Here is a 19,199-nt window from a genome sequence, read left to right on the forward strand (position 1 = left end):
ATAGAGATAATGCATGAATAGACCATACTGTGAATAAAGAATATAACTGGTTCCAATTTAAATAATGGATTGAAATGATATCTGAAAACAAATAAGAAATCTTATATTGATAGACGATCATTCATTCCAACCAGTTATACATCTAATGGTAATATTAGAGTGATGGTTTACCATGAGGGGTGTGTGAGTTTTGGTTCCAAAGTGATTATGGAAATCCAAAATAATGTGTTTGGAAAGAAGTCTCATGAAAAGACCAGTCAAGAAACATGGAGGAATACATGTGTTCTGAAGCAGGATTTGATTGAAAGTGAACCAAATGCCTAGAAATTTGTGAACTTGAGGATGAAATATATATCCTATGATGTGCATCAACTGAAGAAATAGTAATGTACCAGTGTTGAATAAAAATCAATGTCAAAATACACATCATGTCCCATAGGAGTCTACTTACATTGATGTTAAACAGGGTCAGTTACTGTAGAAATGTTAGGATTTCTATGCACCATTCACTGAAGTTAGTTTTCAGTACTAGGAAACAAATATGTATTTCAGGTGGATGAATATTTCTGAGAATAATCTTGTGAAAAGTTGATTATAAATCCACATACATGAACAAGAATTCAGGGAGTGTAAAATAAGACACATATATTTTATATTTTGAAAAATCTGGAGAGTGTGTGTGTGTATATATACATATATATACACACAAAACACACACAGAGAGACATTAAAAAGTAAAAATATATATGCCAATTGAAATTCTTCATGAAATATATATCATCCCAAGATCCAGAAATATTTATTTTACTGAACATGGATGTATGTATCATGTTGTTGTAGTAGGAAGCTCACCCATAGGTTGATTTTTAGTTCCAACAGCATTTAGGAGGAGTGGTTTCTTCTCACAGTTTGTATCTGCCAAGTCAGCCACCTAACAAGTAGCTTGGAAACCAGGTAGGATTCTCTATGTGCATGTAAAAATACATGTGCTGAATAGGCTGCAGAGAAAGGGAGACAGGAATTCACATATTTGTTAAGTTTAAAAACACATGGAGAACTATTACATTGGGCTAGATTCATAACATCTACCCTTTATAATGCAAAAGGCCTGTCCAACTACACACCATACCTCCTCTGAACTGCTTGTATTTCTATTCTGTTTGGGTTATTTCTTTCTATCATATTAGGATTTGTAGTCAGAGTCTAGTAGGGTATGGGTTTGTGTCAGGGATTCAGTATTTGGAATGGAAAATAGGAAAATGAATCCAATGTGTATGCAAATATGTGCTACACAAAATCTTCCCACTGTCATCCAGAAAAATGCCTTGACAATACCCTTGCCCCAAGTAAGACGCAATTCGAGGAGAAGAGTTAGAAAATCTTTGAATACATATGTGGAATGAAAAGTGCTCAGGAGTTCACAACTTTGGAGGTGGTAGAGGAGTTTCCATAAGTAAGGGAGAGGATAAACACTCCACAAACATAAAGCTCTGCTGGCCTAAAGACTTCTTGAGAAACTGCCTCTGAGGTTGCGCTCTTGAAATATATGTTGTTGTCAGGAGCATTAGCTTCCTTTGTAGTGAGACCAACAAAGCTGGTTCTGCATCTATGTGACCTGCAGAACATGGTTTCTGATTTTCCAATGAACATGAGGCAGAAGTGCTGAATTCTGTCTTTGTAGGTAAACCGTGGCCACTGGGGGCTAAGTATCTCCCCGTGGGAACTGTGAAGCCATTTTGTCATCCTCCAATTTTCGTGGTGTTTCTTGCTGCTTCACTGGCAGTTTGGTATTTGCTTCATGAAAAACAAGGACTTCAACTGGGACACAGTGCTGGAGGGAGTTCTGTCACGTGTGGTGTGTCAGGGTCCTAGGAGAATGCACCAACCATGCTTCTATCCCACAGAGCTTGGCCCCTTGCCTATAGCAACATGATTCTGAACACTGTTCTGAAACCTCTCCATATAACAAGATGCCTTTACATATAAGGGTCTGCTGGCTGCACCATGTCAGTCACAAGACATTTGGAAGCCCATGGCAGATCCACATGGCCCCACCACAGATGTATTATCAAACACCTGCACACCACTGCTCTAGGCCCACTACTCAGCCGGCCCCACCTCACTGGCATCTCTGTTCTTCATCATTTTCATGAAAGCCGTCAATCAAGGCACCTGTATGGTAAACTCATGATCAGCAACAGGACATCCTAAGGTTCTCCAGTGCCACCTGGTAATGGGAATTTCAAAGATTGCACGGTATTTATCTAGCCATTTTTAAAGAATGAAGTTGGAGGCACTCTGGAGAACTCTCACAAACAAGGCTTCCCAAAGAGTGGCCAAAAAACGTCACATGAAACCAGGCCAACTAAGGTCTACAATGTGAGGTCCATGTGTGTTTTCACTCTCAACTATGGCTGCCAGGTCTTTAAGAATAAAATCATGTGATATCCTGGCTGAGATTTTCAGTGTTCTGTGGAAAGTCACCCTGGGATTCGATCTCAGTTTCCCGGGGGGACTCTCATGCGTGGCCTTGGAAAATCCCAACTCAATTCATGGCAATACTTCTCTGAGGTCAGTTCCAGAACTCAGTCTCCAAGGGGAATCACACCAGAATTCAAGCCCAGGCGGACCCAGTCATCTCTTCCACCGCCATACAAATGACCAGAATTCAAACCAAAACACTGCCACAAGGCCCTCAACTTCTTCCATATAGACAATCCTCATAACCTCTGGCTTGAGGTTTCTTTGAGGGTCGCAGCCTAAGACAGTGTCCACAATAAGCTCCCTTGCCCCTCATTTGCCTAATTCCAGGGTGGCCTGTACACCCTTCTTTGAACCAGAAGTGATCAAATAGGCCTGACTTTAATACTGCTAGGCTTCTAAACTTTGAGGCCTGCTGATGGTGGGGTACAGATTTTTTGTGTAAATTGGAGTCCTGAGAAAACACAAGCACATAATGGCTAGCTTCTGCAGGGCTTTGAAAAACTCATTTGACCCAAAGGATCCCTATTCTCACTTGATGCAGGTCAGGGACCTTACAGAGGAAGGCGAGAGACTTCATCCACAATGACTGCTGTTTTGCCATATTGGCTTTGGATGCACATATGGGATCTTTCCTGAGATCCATCAGGTGCTGACAATCTAAGCCACAGCCTCACACAGGGCCAAGAGGCTGATTCAGACACATCCCTTTGCAAAGCAATTAAGCAAAGAGCCACAAGTGGTGCCCATTCGTTTGCATTTGAAAACTGTTTTCTTCAGGCTTCACAAAGGTGTGTCCTGAGGCAAAGACCTTGCTGACATCCAGGGAAACAGAACAATAGGTAAGCAAATGTCCCAAAGCAGGGTTTCTCCACTGAGACTTTAATGGGCCCACTGATATCTGAGTTTTCTGAGATGCTCGCCATTCCTTTCAGCTATCTAGTACATGGCCATGTCACCAAGCTTCAAGGTGGTACATATCTTGAAGACAAAACGATGAGCCTATTCTGAAGAGTGGCCAGAATTCAGGAAGAAAACAGAAATTTAGGAAGATAGTAGGTTTTCCCCATGGATAAGGCAAGCCGCAGTCCATTCATAAATTGGGCAGGATGAATGCTGGAATCTTTTTACAAGACAGGACTCATCCATTGATGCATTCTCTTTTCTAATGTCTACAACCACGGACACAGTGTGATACACAGAAAAAGCAACACTTGCCTTGTCAAAAGACTTGCTAGAAACAGTCCACTTTCAATCAAACAATTCGCCTTTCCTAGCTCTTCTCAGAACATGAGACCAAACCACAAACTCACACCCACACCCACAAAGCCACCTCCTTCCCCCAAAAAGGTCTGTGACTACCCACAGTGTCCTCTGACTGGTGGGCCATAGTAGGTTCCACCGAATTGGCCTGTCTTGTCACAGATCTGGCCTCCTTGGCCAATTCTTTGAAGTTGTCAGGAGCCAGGGGTGAGCCACTACCTGCTTTCTCTGGAAAGACCCCCTTCAGAGCTTTCCTGGCAATTGGCCATCCTCACATCTGTAGGTACCAGGAAAGACTGACTCTGTCCTTGGTAAATCCAAACAAGTGAGCCCACTGGGACTGGCACTGGGACTGCCTCTGGGTGCCTGGCTTCCTGGATCCCAAGTTCAGAGAGTTCCATCACCAAGGAAGTGTGGTGAGGTCACTTCCTTCAGGAACTGAATGAGGTCACTGCCTTGGAAACCACTTTGTCCTAACTGTTCCTTCCAAGGGTCCCATGATATGGAGGCTGCCCATTCTTCCTGTGACAATTTCACAAGTTAGAATGGTATATCAACCATAGGAACCCTGGAAAAGCTCTCCACACAGGCCTGGTTTGGTCAATCTTGTCTACATGAAGAAGAAAGAGGCTCATTCAGACATATCCCTTCATCCTGACCAGGTTGTTTGCCACAGAAGATGACTTTTACTCTCTCAGGTCCTTCTTAGCTGCCTACATCTTCTCCAGGGATCATTTCTGCATGGACCTTTTAGGTTCTCAGCAGGTGGAAGATCACCTACATTCCTGTATTGTAAGACCAACTCTGTCCCTGCTCTTCTGTAAAGTGAGATTGAGGAAACAGTGAATGCTTGGGGTAAAGAACATGTTCAATTTGGGTTAGAAATAATTCAGCTGGATGAAGAATGGTATTGGGAACCTGTGATATTTATAATAATATAGAGGTGAAATATATGTATGAAAACAGAAATGTAAGTAAGATTTGAAGGTCATAAGGGCATTGGGACCTTGATTGGTATACTTAGCTTTGAATTACATTCTGTTCAGATGTCTTTGATAAATCAACATACAAAGGTATAGCACCTTACCTTGGATGATTGAATGTAGAAGAGAAGATCAAGTCAAAAAGGGACAGTAGGTAGGATTAGAAAGATAGTCAGTAGGTTTAGGAAGAAGAGTGAGTATAATATTTGGACCAAAAGTTCTTTACCAATAGGGTGTCCGTTAGAGAGTGAATGTAAATGTCAACACATGTGAAGAGTCAGTCACAATGATGAACTGGGAAAGATATGTAGAAAAGCAGATATGAATATAGACATTAGGAAATTAGGCATAGTATAAAGTGAGTGATAGGATTAGACATTTTCAACAAGGTTGAGGTAAAATATATAATCTTAGGCAGAAACAAATGTGTAGTCACCAATAGAATTGACATTTGAGAGCATTAGCCAACCTAGACAAGGATGGTTTTAGTAATCCATGCTCACTTTCCAATTAGGCTTAGGTACAATCATAAGTGTGACCTTTGCATTTTGTGTTCAGAATATCACTGTGATAAAATATATATGTAGATCAGGTTACATGAGTATTTCTTCCACTATTTTTGGGAGCAATATGTTGAAGAAGTATAAATTAGAATTCGGGGGTACAAATAGGTGTACCCTGGGTCTATGAGTATAGAGATAATGTATTAATAGACCATACTTTGAATAAAGAATATAACTGGTTCCAATTTAAATAATGGATTGAATTGATATCTGAAAACATATAAGAAATCTTATATTGATACACGATCATTCATTCCAACCAGTTATACATCTAATGGTAATATTAGGGTGATGGTTTACCATGAGGGGTGTGTGAGTTTTGGTTCCAAAATGATTATGGAAATCCAAAATAATGTGTTTGGAAAGAAGTCTCATGAAAAGACCAGTCAAAAAACATGGTGGAATACATGTGTTCTGAAGCAGGATTTGATTGAAAGTGAACCAAATGCCTAGAAATTTGTGAACTTGAGGATGAAATATATATCCTATGATGTGCATCAACTGAAGAAATAGTAATGTACCAGTGTTGAATAAAAATCAATGTCAAAATACACATCATGTCCCATAGGAGTCTACTTGCATTGATGTTAAACAGGGTCAGTTACTATAGAAATGTTAGGGACCACCGGCAGAGAAGGCCCAGCGGCTGGTTGTGGCCCGAGCCGGCCCCACCCCCAGTGCCTGCAAGGTAGTAGAACCGGCGACCCACGGGCAGGTCAGGCCCAGCAATCTGCCGAGAGACAGAGCTGACACACGCGCCTGCAGGGAACAGGGTCCTGTGACCCACCAGCGGCCTTCTGTGGGGCAGGCCCGTCCCTTCCCCCAGTGTCTGCAAGGTAGGCGGGATTGTCACCTCCAGCAGATCAGGCTTAGCGGCCTGCTGAGGGGCAGGACAGTCCCCTCCCCCAGTGCCTGCAAAGTAGGCGGGACTGTGACCACTGGCAGAGCAGGCCCAGCGGCTGGTTTCGGGCCGGAGCCGGCCCCACACCCAGTGCCTCAAGGTAGGAGAACCGGCGACCCATAAGCAGGTCAGGCCCAGCAATCTGCGAAGAGAAAGAGCTGACACACGTGCCTGCAGGAACGGGGTCTTGCGACCCACCAGTGGCCTTCTGTGGGGCAGACCCGTCTCCTCCCCCAGTGCCTGCAAGGTAGGCGGGACTGTGACCACCAGCAGATCAGGCCTAGCGGCCTGCTGAGGGGCAGGACCGTCCCCTCCCCCAGTGCCTGCAAGGTAGGCGGGACTGTGACCACCAGCAGATCAGGCCTAGCGGCCTGCTGAGGGGCAGGACCGTCCCCTCCCCCAGTGCCTGCAAGGTAGGCGGGACTGTGACCAGCGGCAGATCAGGCCCACCGGCTTGTTGCGGGCCGGAACCGGCCCCACCCCCAGTGCCTGCAAGGTAGGCGTACTGGGGACCCATCGGGAGGTTAGGCCCAGCAACCTACGGAGAGACAGAGGTGCCCCTCGCGCCTGCTGGGTAGGCGGACCTTCGACCGGCCGGCAGAGCAGACCTAGGGCCCGCCAGCGTTGTAGACAGATCGCACCAATTGGTGGAGGATCACAGCCACCATCTGTCCTGCAAGGGAGACTTTTCAACTATACAAGAGCAATATAAATAAATAGAGGGAAAATTTCAAAAACACAACAGTTTCACCAAGCAGAAAGAAACGCCAGCAGTATGAAAAGACAAGGAAAGAAAGGACCACAGGCAATGCAGGTCAACTCAACTCTAGAAGAGGTAATAGCTGCAACAGATGGAATGTCAGACAGAGAGGTCAGGATATACATGCTTCAGATGATCTGGAGTCTCAAGGAAGACATGAGACAGCAAAATCAGACAATGAAAGATCACATTGACAAGGAACTTCATAAACAAATCCAGGAAGTAAAAGATCAATTTCACAGGGAGATAGAGGAAATAAAAAACAAACAAATAGAAATCCTAGAAATGCAGGAAGCAATAAACCAACTTAAAAACTCAATTGAGAAAACTACCAGCAGAGTGGATCACTTAGAAGATAGAACATCAGACAATGAAGACAGAGTATTTCAACTTGAAAAGAGCATAGACAGCTCAGCAAGTCTGCTAAGAAACCATGAGCAGAACATCCAAGAAATATGGGATAATATCAAAAGACCAAACTTAAGAGTCATTGGGATACAGGAAGGCACAGAGCTCCAAACCAAAGGAATAGACAATTTATTCAGTGAAATAATACGAGAAAACTTCCCAGACTTGAAGAATGAGACAGAACCCCAAATCCTAGAAGCCTACAGGACGCTGAATGTGCAAAATCATAAGAGATCCACACCTAGACACATTATAATGAAGATGTCCAACATACAGAATAAGGAGAGATTTTTAAAAGCTACAAGAGAAGGGAAGCAGATTACATTTAGGGGTAAACCAATCAGGATAACAGCTGATCTCTCAACACAGACTCTAAAAGCTAGAAGATCCTGGAATAACATATTTCAAACGCTAAAAGAAAATGGGTTCCAACCAAGAATCGTGTATCCGGCGAAATTAAGCTTCAGGATGGAAGATGAAATTAAAACATTCCATGATAAACAAAAGTTAAAAGAATTTGCAGCTAGAAAACCATCTCTTCAAAAAATCCTTGGCAAAACACACAGGAAGAGGAAATGGAAAACAACAATGAAAACCAACAGTGGGAGGTAGGACAGTAAAGGGGGGAAAAATCAAAGAGAAAAACAAATCAGGTTTAACAGCATTAATAAACAAATATGGCTGGAAGAACAAACCATATCTCAATAATAACCCTAAATGTTAATGGCTTAAACTCACCAATTAAGAGACACAGGCTAGTTGAATGGATCACAAAACAAGATCCAACAATATGCTGCCTACAGGAGACGCATTTGATAGGAAAGGATATACATAGACTGAAGGTGAAAGGTTGGGAAAAATCATATCACTCATATGGACTGCGGAAACAAGCAGAGGAGTGTCCATACTCATATCAAATAAAATAGATTTCAAACCAAAGTTAATCAAAACGGATAAAGAAGGATACTACATACTGCTCAAGGGAACCATACACCAACAAGACATAACAATCATAAAATATATGCCCCAAACAACGGTGCTGCTGCGTTCATCAAGCAAACTCTTCTCAAGTTCAAGAGTCTAATAGACCACCATACAATAATCATGGGAGACTTCAACACACCTCTCTCACCACTGGACAGATCTTCCAAACAAAAGTTGAATAAGGAAACTATAGAACTCAATAACACAATTAACAACCTAGACTTAATTGACATATATAGAATATACCACCCAACATCAAGCAGCTACACTTTTTTCTCAGCAGCACATGGATCCTTCTCAAAAATAGATCATATATTATGTCACAGGGCAACTCTTAGACAATATAAAGGAGCGGAGATAATACCATGCATCTTATCTGATCATAATGGAATGAAACTAAAAATCAACCATAAAAGAAGCAAGGAAAAATCATGCATCACTTGGAGAATGAACAATAGGTTACTGAATGATCAATGGGTTTTAGAAGACATCAAGGAGGAAATTAAAAAATTCTTAGAGTTTAATGAAAACACAGACACAACATATCGGAATCTATGGGACACATTGAAAGCAGTTCTAAGAGGAAAATTCATTGCTTGGAGTTCATTCCTTAAAAAAAGAAAAAACCAACAAATAAATGATCTCATACTTCATCTCAAAATTCTAGAAAAAGAAGAGCAAAACAACAGCAAAAGAAGTAGAAGGCAAGAAATAATTAAAATCAGAGCTGAAATTAATGAAATCGAAACAAAAGAAACAATTGAAAAAATTGACAAAACGAAAAGTTGGTTCTTTGAAAAGATAAATAAAATTGACAGACCCTTAGCCATGCTAGCGAAGAGAAGAAGAGAGAGAACTCAAATTACTAGCATAAGGGATGAAAAAGGCAAGATCATGACAGACACTTCAGAAATACAGAAGATAATCAGAAATTATTTTGAATCCTTATACTCCAATAAAATAGAAGATAGTGAAGGCATCGATAAATTTCTTAAGTCATATAATCTGCCCAGATTGAGTCAGGAGGATATAGACAACCTAAACAGACCAATATCAATTGAGGAAATAGAAGAAAACATCAAAAGATTACCATCTAAGAAAAGCCCAGGACCGGATGGGTTTACAGCAGAGTTTTACAAAACCTTTAAAGAGGAACTAATACCAATACTTTTCAAGCTATTTCAGGAAATAGAAAAAGAGGGAGAACTTCCAAATTCATTCTACGAGGCCAACATCACCCTGATTCCGAAACCAGACAAAGACACTTCAAAGAAAGAAAACTACAGACCAATATCTCTAATGAACCTAGATGCAAAAATCCTCAATAAAATTCTGGCAAATCAGATACAAAAACATAACAAAAAAATTGTGCACCATGATCAAGTAGGATTCATCCCTGGTATGCAAGGTTGGTTCAATATACGGAAATCAATAAATGTTATTCACCACATCAATAGGCTTAAAAATAAGAACCATATGATCATCTCGATAGATGCAGAAAAAGCATTCGACAAAGTACAGCATCCGTTTATGTTCAAAACTCTCGAAAAACTAGGGATAACAGGAACATACCTCAACATTGTAAAAGCAATTTATGCTAAGCCTCAGGCTAGCATGATTCTGAATGGAGAAAAATTGAAGGCATTCCCTCTAAAATCTGGAACAAGACAGGGATGCCCTCTCTCACCACTCCTGTTCAACATAGTTCTCAAAACACTGGCCAGAGCAATTAGACAGACGAAAGAAATTAAAGGCATGAAAATAAAAAAAAGAAGAACTTAAGTTATCACTATTTGCAGATGACATGATTCTAAACCTAGCAGACCCAATATGGTCTACAAAGAAACTGTTAGAGCTAATAAATGAATTCAGCAAAGTGGCAGGTTATAAAATCAACACGCATAAATCAAAGGCATTCCTGTATATCAGCGACAAATCCTCTGAAATGGACACGAGGACAACCACCCCGTTCACAATATCCTCAAAAAGAATAAAATACTTGGGAAGCAACCTAACAAAAGAGGTGAAAGACTTATACAATGAAAACTACAGAACCCTAAAGAGAGAAATTGAAGAAGACCTTAGAAGTTGGAAAAATATACCCTGTTCATGGATAGGCAGAACTAACATCATCAAAATGGCGATATTACCAAAAGTTCTCTATAGGTTTAATGCAATGCCAATCAAAATCCCAACGGCATTTCTTGTAGAAATGGAGAAAGCAATCATGAAATTCATATGGAAGAATAAAAGACCCAGAATAGCAAAAACAATACTAAGCAGGAAGTGTGAATCAGGTGGTATAGCGATTCCAGATTTCAAACTATACTACAGAGCAATAGTAACAAAAACAGCATGGTACTGGTACCAAAACAGGCAGGTGGACAAATGGTACAGAATAGAGGACACAGAAACCAACCCACAAAACTACAACTTTCTTATATTTGATAAAGGGGCTAAAAGCATGCAATGGAGGAAGGATAGCATCTTCAACAAATGGTGCTGGGAAAATTGGAAATCCATATGCAACAAAATGAAATTGAATCCCTTTCTCTCGCCATGCACAAAAGTTAACTCAAAATGGATCAAGGAGCTTGATATCAAATCAGAGACATGGCATCTGATAGAAGAGAAAGTTGGCTACGACCTACATGCTGTGGGGTCGGGCTCCAAATTCCTCAATAGGACACCCATAGCACAAGAGTTAACATCTAGAATCAACAAATGGGACTTACTCAAACTAAAAAGTTTTTTCTCAGCAAAAGAAACAATAAGAGAGGTAAATAGGGAGCCTACATCATGGGAACAAATCTTTACTCCTCACACTTCAGATAGAGCCCTAATATCCAGAGTATATAAAGAACTCAGAAAATTAGACAATAAGATAACAAATAATCCCATCAACAAATGGGCCAAGGACTTGAACAGACACTTCTCAGAGGAGGACATACAATCAATCAACAAGTACATGAAAAAATGCTCACCATCTCTAGCAGTCAGAGAAATGAAAATCAAAACCACCCTAAGATACCATCTCACTCCAGTAAGATTGGCAGCCATTATGAAGTCAAACAACAATAAGTGCTGGCGAGGATGTGGGGAAAAGGGTACACTTGTACATTGTTGGTGGGACTGCAAATTGTTGCGGCCAATTTGGAAAGCAGTATGGAGATTTCTTGGAAAGCTGGGAATGGAACCACCATTTGACCCAGCTATCCCCCTTCTGGGTCTATTCCCTAAAGACCTAAAAAGAGCATGCTACAGGGACACTGCTACATCGATGTTTATAGCAGCACAATTCACAATAGGAAGACTGTGGAACCAACCTAGATGCCCTTCAATAGACGAATGGATAAAAAAATGTGGCATTTATACACAATGGAGTATTACTCTGCATTAAGAAATGACAAAATCATAGAATTTGGAGGGAAATGGATGGCATTAGAGCAGATTATGCTAAGCGAAGCTAGCCAAGCCCTAAAAAACAAATGCCAAATGTCTTCTTTGATATAAGGAGAGTAATTAAGAACAGACTAGGGAAGAAGAGCACAAGTAGAAGACCATCATTAAACAGGGTTGGGAGGTGGGAGGGAAAGGGAGAGAGAAGGGAAATAGCATGGAAATGGAACGAGACCCTCAGGTTTATACAAAATTACATACAAGAGGAAGTGAGGGGAAAGGGAAAAATAATACAAGGGGGAGGAATGAATTGCAGTAGTGGGGGTAGAGAGAGAAGAGGGGAGGGGAGGGGAGGGGAGGGGGGATAGTAGAGGATAGGAAAGGCAGCAGAATACAACAGACACTAGGATGCTAATATGTAAAGCAATGGAAGTGAAACTGATGTGATTCTGCAATCTGTATAAGGGGCAATATGGGAGTGCATAACCCACTTGAATCAAAATGTGAAATATGATATATCAAGAACTATGTAATGGAGGGGTAAGACAAGATAATACAAATGGAAGAAATGATTTACAGTAGAAGGGGTAGAGAGAGAAAAGGGGAGAGGAGGGGAGGGGAGGGGGGATAGTAGAGAATAGGACTTACAGCAGAATACATCAGACACTAGAAAGGCAATATGTCAATCAATGGAAGGGTAAATGATGTGATACAGCAATCTGTATACGGGGTAAAGTTGGGAGTTCATAACCCGCTTGAATCAAACTGTGAAATATGATGTATTAAGAACTGTGTAAGGTTTGAACGACCAACAATAAAAAAAATAAATAAATTAAAAAAAAAGAAATGTTAGGATTTCTATGCACCATTCACTGAAGTTAGTTTTCAGTACTAGGAAAAAAATATGTATTTCAGGTGGATGAATATTTCTGAGAACAATCTTGTGAAAAGTTGATTATAAATCCACATACATGAACATGAATTCAGGGAGTGTAAAATAAGACACACATATTTTATATGTTCAAAAATCTAGAGAGTGTGTGTGTGTGTATATATATATATATATATATATATATATATATACATACACACACAAAACACACACAGAGAGACATTAAAAAGTAAAAATATATATGCCAATTGAAATTCATCATGAAATATATATCATCCCAAGATCCAGAAATATTTATTTTACTGGACATGGATGTATGTATCATGTTGTTGAAGTAGGAAGCTCACCCATAGGTTGATTTTCAGTTCCAACAGCATTTAGGAGGAGTGATTTCTTCTCACAGTTTTTATCTGCCAAGTCAGCCACCTCACAACAATGTAGCTGGGAAAGCAGGTATGATTCTCTATGTGCATGTAAAAATACGTGTGCTGAATAGGATGCATAGAAAGGGAGACGGGAATTCACATATTGGTTAAGTTTAAAAACACATGGAGAACTATTACATTGGACTAGATTCATAACATCTACCCTTTATAATGCAAAAGGCCTGTCCAACTACACACCATGCCTCCTCTGAACTGCTTGTATTTCTATTCTGTTTGGGTTATTTTTTTCTATCATATTAGGATTTGTAGTCAGAGTCTAGTAGGGTATGGGTTAGTGTCAGGGATTGAGTATTTGGAATGGAAAATAGGAAAATGAATCCAATGTGCATGCAAATATGTGCTACACAAAATCTTCCCACTGTCATCCAGAAAAATGCCTTGACAATACCCTTGCCCCAAGTAAGAAGCAATTGGAGGAGAAGAGTTAGAAAATCTTTGAATACATATGTGGAATGAAAAATGCACAGGAGTTCACAACTTTGGAGGTAAGGGAGAGGATAAACACTCCACAAACATGGAGCTCTGCTGGCCTAAAGACTTCTTGAGAAACTGCCTCTGAGGTTGGGATCTTGAAATATATGTTGTTGTCAGGGGCATTAGCTTCCTTTGTAGTGAGACCATCAAAGCTGGGTCTGCGTCTATGTGACCTGGAGGACATGGTTTCTTATTTTCCAATGAACATGAGGCAGAAGTGCTGAATTCTCTCTTTGTAGGTAAACTGTGGCCACTGGGGGCTAAGTATCTCACCGTGGGAACTGTAAAGCCATTTGGTCATCCTCCATTTTTCGTGGTGATTCTTGCTGCTGCACTGAAAGATTGGTATTTGCTTCACGAAATACAAGGACTTCAACTGGGACACAGTGCTGGAGGGAGTTCTGTCACGTGTGGTGTGTCAGGATCCTAGGAGAATGCACCAACCATGCTTCTATCCCACAGAGAATGGCCCCTTGACCATAGCAAACTGATTCTGAACATTGTTCTGAAACCTCTCCATATAACAAGATGCCTTTACATATAAGGGTCTGCTGGCTGCACCATGTCAGTCACAAGACATTTGAAAGCGCATGGCAGATCCACATGGCCCCACCACAGATGTTTTATCACACACCTGCACACCACTGCTCTAGGCCCACTACTCAGCTGGCCCCACCTCACTGGCATCTCTGTTCTTCATCATTTTCATGAAAGCCGTCAATCAAGGCACCTGTCTGGTACACTCAGATCAGAAACAGGACATCCTAAGGTTCTCCAGTGCCACCTGGTGATGGAAATTTCAAAGATTGCACGGTATTTATCTAGCCACTTTTAAAGGATGAAGTTGGAGGAACTGTGGGTTTCCATTCATTCAGGAACCATTTAATGGTGACAGAGATTATTTCAATGAAAGCTCTGGAGAACTCTCACAAACAAGGCTTCCCAAAGAGTGGCCAAAAAACGTCACATGAAACCAGGCCCACTGAGGTCTACAATGTGAGGTCCATGTGTGTTTTGACTCTCAACTATGGCTTCCAGGTCTTTAAGAATAAAATAATGTGATATCCTGGCTGAGATTCCCAATGTTCTGTGGAAAGTCACCCTGGGCTTTGATCTCAGTTTCCAGGGGGGACTCTCATGCGTGGCCTCGGAAAATCCCAACTCAATTAATGGCAATACTTCTCTGAGGTCAGTTCCAGAACTCAGTCTCCAAGGGGAATCACACCAGAGTTCAAGCCCAGGCGGACCCAGTCATCTCTTCCACCGCCATACAAATGACCACAATTGAAACCAAAACAATGCCACAAGGCCCTCAACTTCTTCCATATAGACAATCCTCATAACGTCTGGCTGGAGGTTTCCATGAGGGGAGCAGCCTAAGACTGTGTCCACAATAAGCTCCCTTGCCCCTCATTTGCCTAATGTCAGGGTGGCCTGGACACCCTTCTTTGAACCAGGAGTGATCAAATAGGCCTGCCTTTAATACTGCTCACCTTCTAAACTTTGAGGCCTGCTGATGGTGGGGTACAGATTTTTTGTGTAAATTGGAGTCATGAGAAAACACAAGCACATAATGGCTAGCCTCTGCAGGGCTTTGAAAACCTCATTTGACCCAAAGGATCCCTATTCTCAGTTGATGCAGGTCAGGGACCTTACAGAGGAAGGTGAGAGACTTCATCCACAATGACTGCTGTTTTGCCATATTGGCTTTAGATGCACATATGGGATCTTTCCTGAGATCCATCAGGTGCTGACAATCTAAACCACAGCCTTACACAGGGCCAAGAGGCTGAATCAGACACATCCCTTTGCAAAGCAATTAAGTAAAGAGCCACAAGTGATGCCCATTCGTTTGCATTTGAAAACTGTTTTCTTCAGGCTTCACAAAGGTGTGTCCTGAGGCAAAGACCTTGCTGACATCCAGGGAAACAGAACAATTGGTAAGCAAAAGTCTCAAAGCCGGGTTTCTCCACTGAGACTTTAATGGGCCCACTGATATCTGAGTTGTCTGAGATGCTCGCCATTCTTTTCAGCTATCTAGTACATGGCCATGTCACCAAGCTTGGAGGTGGTACATATCTTGGACACAAAACAATGAGCCTATTCTGAAGCGTGGCCAGAATTCAGGAAGAAAACAGGAATATAGGAAGATAGTAGGTTTTGCCCATGGATAAGGCAAGCCTCAGTCCATTTATAAATTTGGCAGGATGAATGCTGGAAGCTTTCTACTAGACAGGATACATCCATTGATGCATTCTCTTTTCTAATGTCTACAAGCATGGACACAGTGCGATACACAGACAAAGCAACACTCGCCTTGTCAAAAGACTTGATAGAAACAGTCCACTCCAAACCAAACAAACCGCCTTTCCTAGCTCTTCTCAGAACATGAGACCAAACCACAAACTCACACCCACACCCACAATGTCACCTCCGTCCCCTGAGGAGGTCTGTGACTACCCGCAGTGTCCTCTGACTGGTGGGCCATACAATGTTCCCCCGAAATGGCCTGTCTTGTCTCAGATCTGGCCTTTTTGGCCAATTCTGTGAAGTTGTCAGGAGCCAGGGGTGAGCCACTACCTGCTTTCTCAGGAGAGACCCCATTCAGAGCTTTCCTGGCAATTGGCCATCCTCACATCTGTAGGTACCAAGAAAGTCTGACTCTGTCCTTGGTAAATCCAAACAAGTGAGCCCACTGGGACTGGCACTGGGATTGCCTCTGGGTGCCTGGCTTCCTGGATCACAAGTTCAGAGAGTTCCATCACCAAGGAAGTGTGGTGAGGTCACTTCCTTCAGGAACTGAATGAGGTCACTGCCTTGGAAACCACTTTGTCCTAACTGTTGCTTCCAAGGGTCCCATGAGATGGAGGCTGAACCTGCATCCTGTGACACTTTCACAAGTTAGAATGGTATATCAACCATAGGCACCCAGGAAAAGCTCTCCACACAGGCCTGGTTTGGTCCATCTTGTCTACATGAAGAAGAGAGAGGCTCATTCAGACACATCCCTTCATCCTGACCAGGTTGTTTGAAACGAAAGATGACTTGTACTCTCTCAGGTCCTTCCTAGCTGCCTACATCTTCTCCAGGGATCATTTCTGCATGGACCTTGGAGGTTCTCAGCAGGTGGAAGATCCTCTACATTCCTGTATTGTAAGACCAACTCTGTCCCTGCTCTTCTGTAAAGTGAGATTGAGGAAAAAGTGCATGCTTGGGGTTAAGAACATGTTCAATTTGGGTTAGAAATCATTCTGCTGGATGAAGAATGGTATTGGGAACCTGTGATATTTATAATAACATAGATTTGAAATATATGTATGAAAACAGAAATGTAAGTAAGATTTGAAGGCCAGAAAAGCATTGGGCCCTTGATTGGGATACTTACCTTTGAATTACATTCTGTACAGATATCTCTGATAAATCAACATGCAATGGCATAGGACCTTGTACCTTGGATGATTGAATGTAGAAGAGAAGATCAAGTCAAAAAGGGATAGTAGGTAGGATTAGAAAGATAGTCAGTAGGTTTAGGAAGAAGAGTGAGTATAATATTTGGACCAAAAGTTCTTTAGCAATAGCGTGTCTGTTAGAGAGTGAATGTAAATGTCAGCATATGTGAAGAGTCAGTCACAATGAAGAACTGGGGAAGATATGTAGGAAAGCAGATATGAATATAGACATTAGGAAATTAGGCAAAGTATAAAGTGAGTGATAGGATTAGACATTTTCATCTGGGTTTAGGTTGAATATATAATCTTAGGCAGAAACAAATGTGTAGTCACCCATAGAATTGACATTTGAGAGCATTAGCCAACATAGACAAGAATGGTTTTAGTAATCCAAGCTCACTTTCCAATTTGGCTTAGGTACAATCATAAGTGTGACCTTTGCATTTTGTGTTCAGAATATCATTTGATAAAATATATATGTAGATCTGGTGACATGAGTATTTCTTCCACTATTTTTGGGAGCAATACTTTGAAGACGTATAAATTAGAATTCGGGGGTACAAATAGGTGTACCCTGGGTCTATGAGTATAGAGATAATGGATGAATAGACCATACTGTGAATAAAGAATATAACTGGTTCCAATTTAAATAATGGATTGAATTGATATCTGAAAACATATAAGAAATTTTATATTGATACACGATCATTCATTCCAACCAGTTATACATCTATTAGTAATATTAGGGTGATGGTTTACCATGAGGGGTGTGTGAGTTTTGGTTCCAAGGTGATTATGGAAATCCAAAATAATGTGTTTGGAAAGAAGTCTCATAAAAAGACCAGTCAAGAAACATGGAGGAATACATGTGTTCTGAAGCAGGATTTGATTGAAAGTGAACAAAATGCCTCAAAATTTGTGAACTAGAAGATGAAATATATATCCTATGATGTGCATCAACTGAAGAAATAGTAATGTACCAGTTTTGAATGAAAATAAATGTCAAAATATACATCATGTCCTATAGGAGTCTACTTGCATTGATGTTAAACAGGGTCAGTTACTGTAGAAATGTTAGGATTTCTATGCACCATTCACTGAAGTTAGTTTTAAGTACTAGGAAACAAATATGTATTTCAGGTGGATGACTATTTCTGAGAATAATCTTGTGAAAAGTTGATTATAAATCCACATACATGAACATGAATTCAGGGAGTGTAAAATAAGACACACATATTTTATATTTTGAAAAATCTAGAGAGTGTGTGTGTATATATATGTATATATACACACAAAGCACACACAGAGAGACATTAAAAAGTAAAAATATATATGCCAATTGCAATTCATCATGAAATATATATCATCCCAAGATTCAAAAATATTTATTTTACTGAACATGGATGTATGTATCATGTTGTTCAAGTAGGAAGCTCACCCATAGGTTGATTTTCAGTTCCAACAGCATTTAGGAGGAGTAATTTCTTCTCATAGTTTGTATATGCCAAGTCAGCAACCTCACAAGAATGTAGCTGGGAACCCAGGTAGGATTCTATATGTGCATGTAAAAATACACGTGCTGAATAGGCTGCAGAGAAAGGGAGACAGGAATTCACATATTTGTTAAGTTTAAAAACACATGGAGAACTATTACATTGGACTACATTCATAACATCTACCCTTTATAATGCAAAAGGCCTGTCCAACTACACACCATGCCTCCTCTGAACTGCTTGTATTTCTATTCTGTTTGGGTTATTTCTTTCTATCATATTAGGATTTGTAGTCAGAGTCTAGTAGGGTATGGGTTAGTGTCAGGGATTCAGTATTTGGAATGGAAAATAGGAAAATGAATCCAATGTGTATGGAAATATGTGCTACACAAAATCTTCCAACTGTCATCCAGAAAAATGCCTTGACAATACCCTTGCCCCAAGTAAGACGCAATTCGAGGAGAAGAGTTAGAAAATCTTTGAATACATATGTGGAATGAAAAATGCTCAGGAGTTCACAACTTTGGAGGTGGTAGAGGAGTTTCCATAAGTAAGGGAGAGGATAAACACTCCATAAACATAAAGCTCTGCTGGCCTAAAGACTTCTTGAGAAACTGCCTCTGAGGTTGGGCTCTTGAAATATATGTTGTTGTCAGGAGCATTAGCTTCCTTTGCAGTGAGACCATCAAAGCTGGGTCTGCAT

This window comes from Ictidomys tridecemlineatus, chromosome 4 (genome assembly GCF_052094955.1).
Source record: "Ictidomys tridecemlineatus isolate mIctTri1 chromosome 4, mIctTri1.hap1, whole genome shotgun sequence".
NCBI classification, from domain to species: domain Eukaryota; kingdom Metazoa; phylum Chordata; class Mammalia; order Rodentia; family Sciuridae; genus Ictidomys; species Ictidomys tridecemlineatus.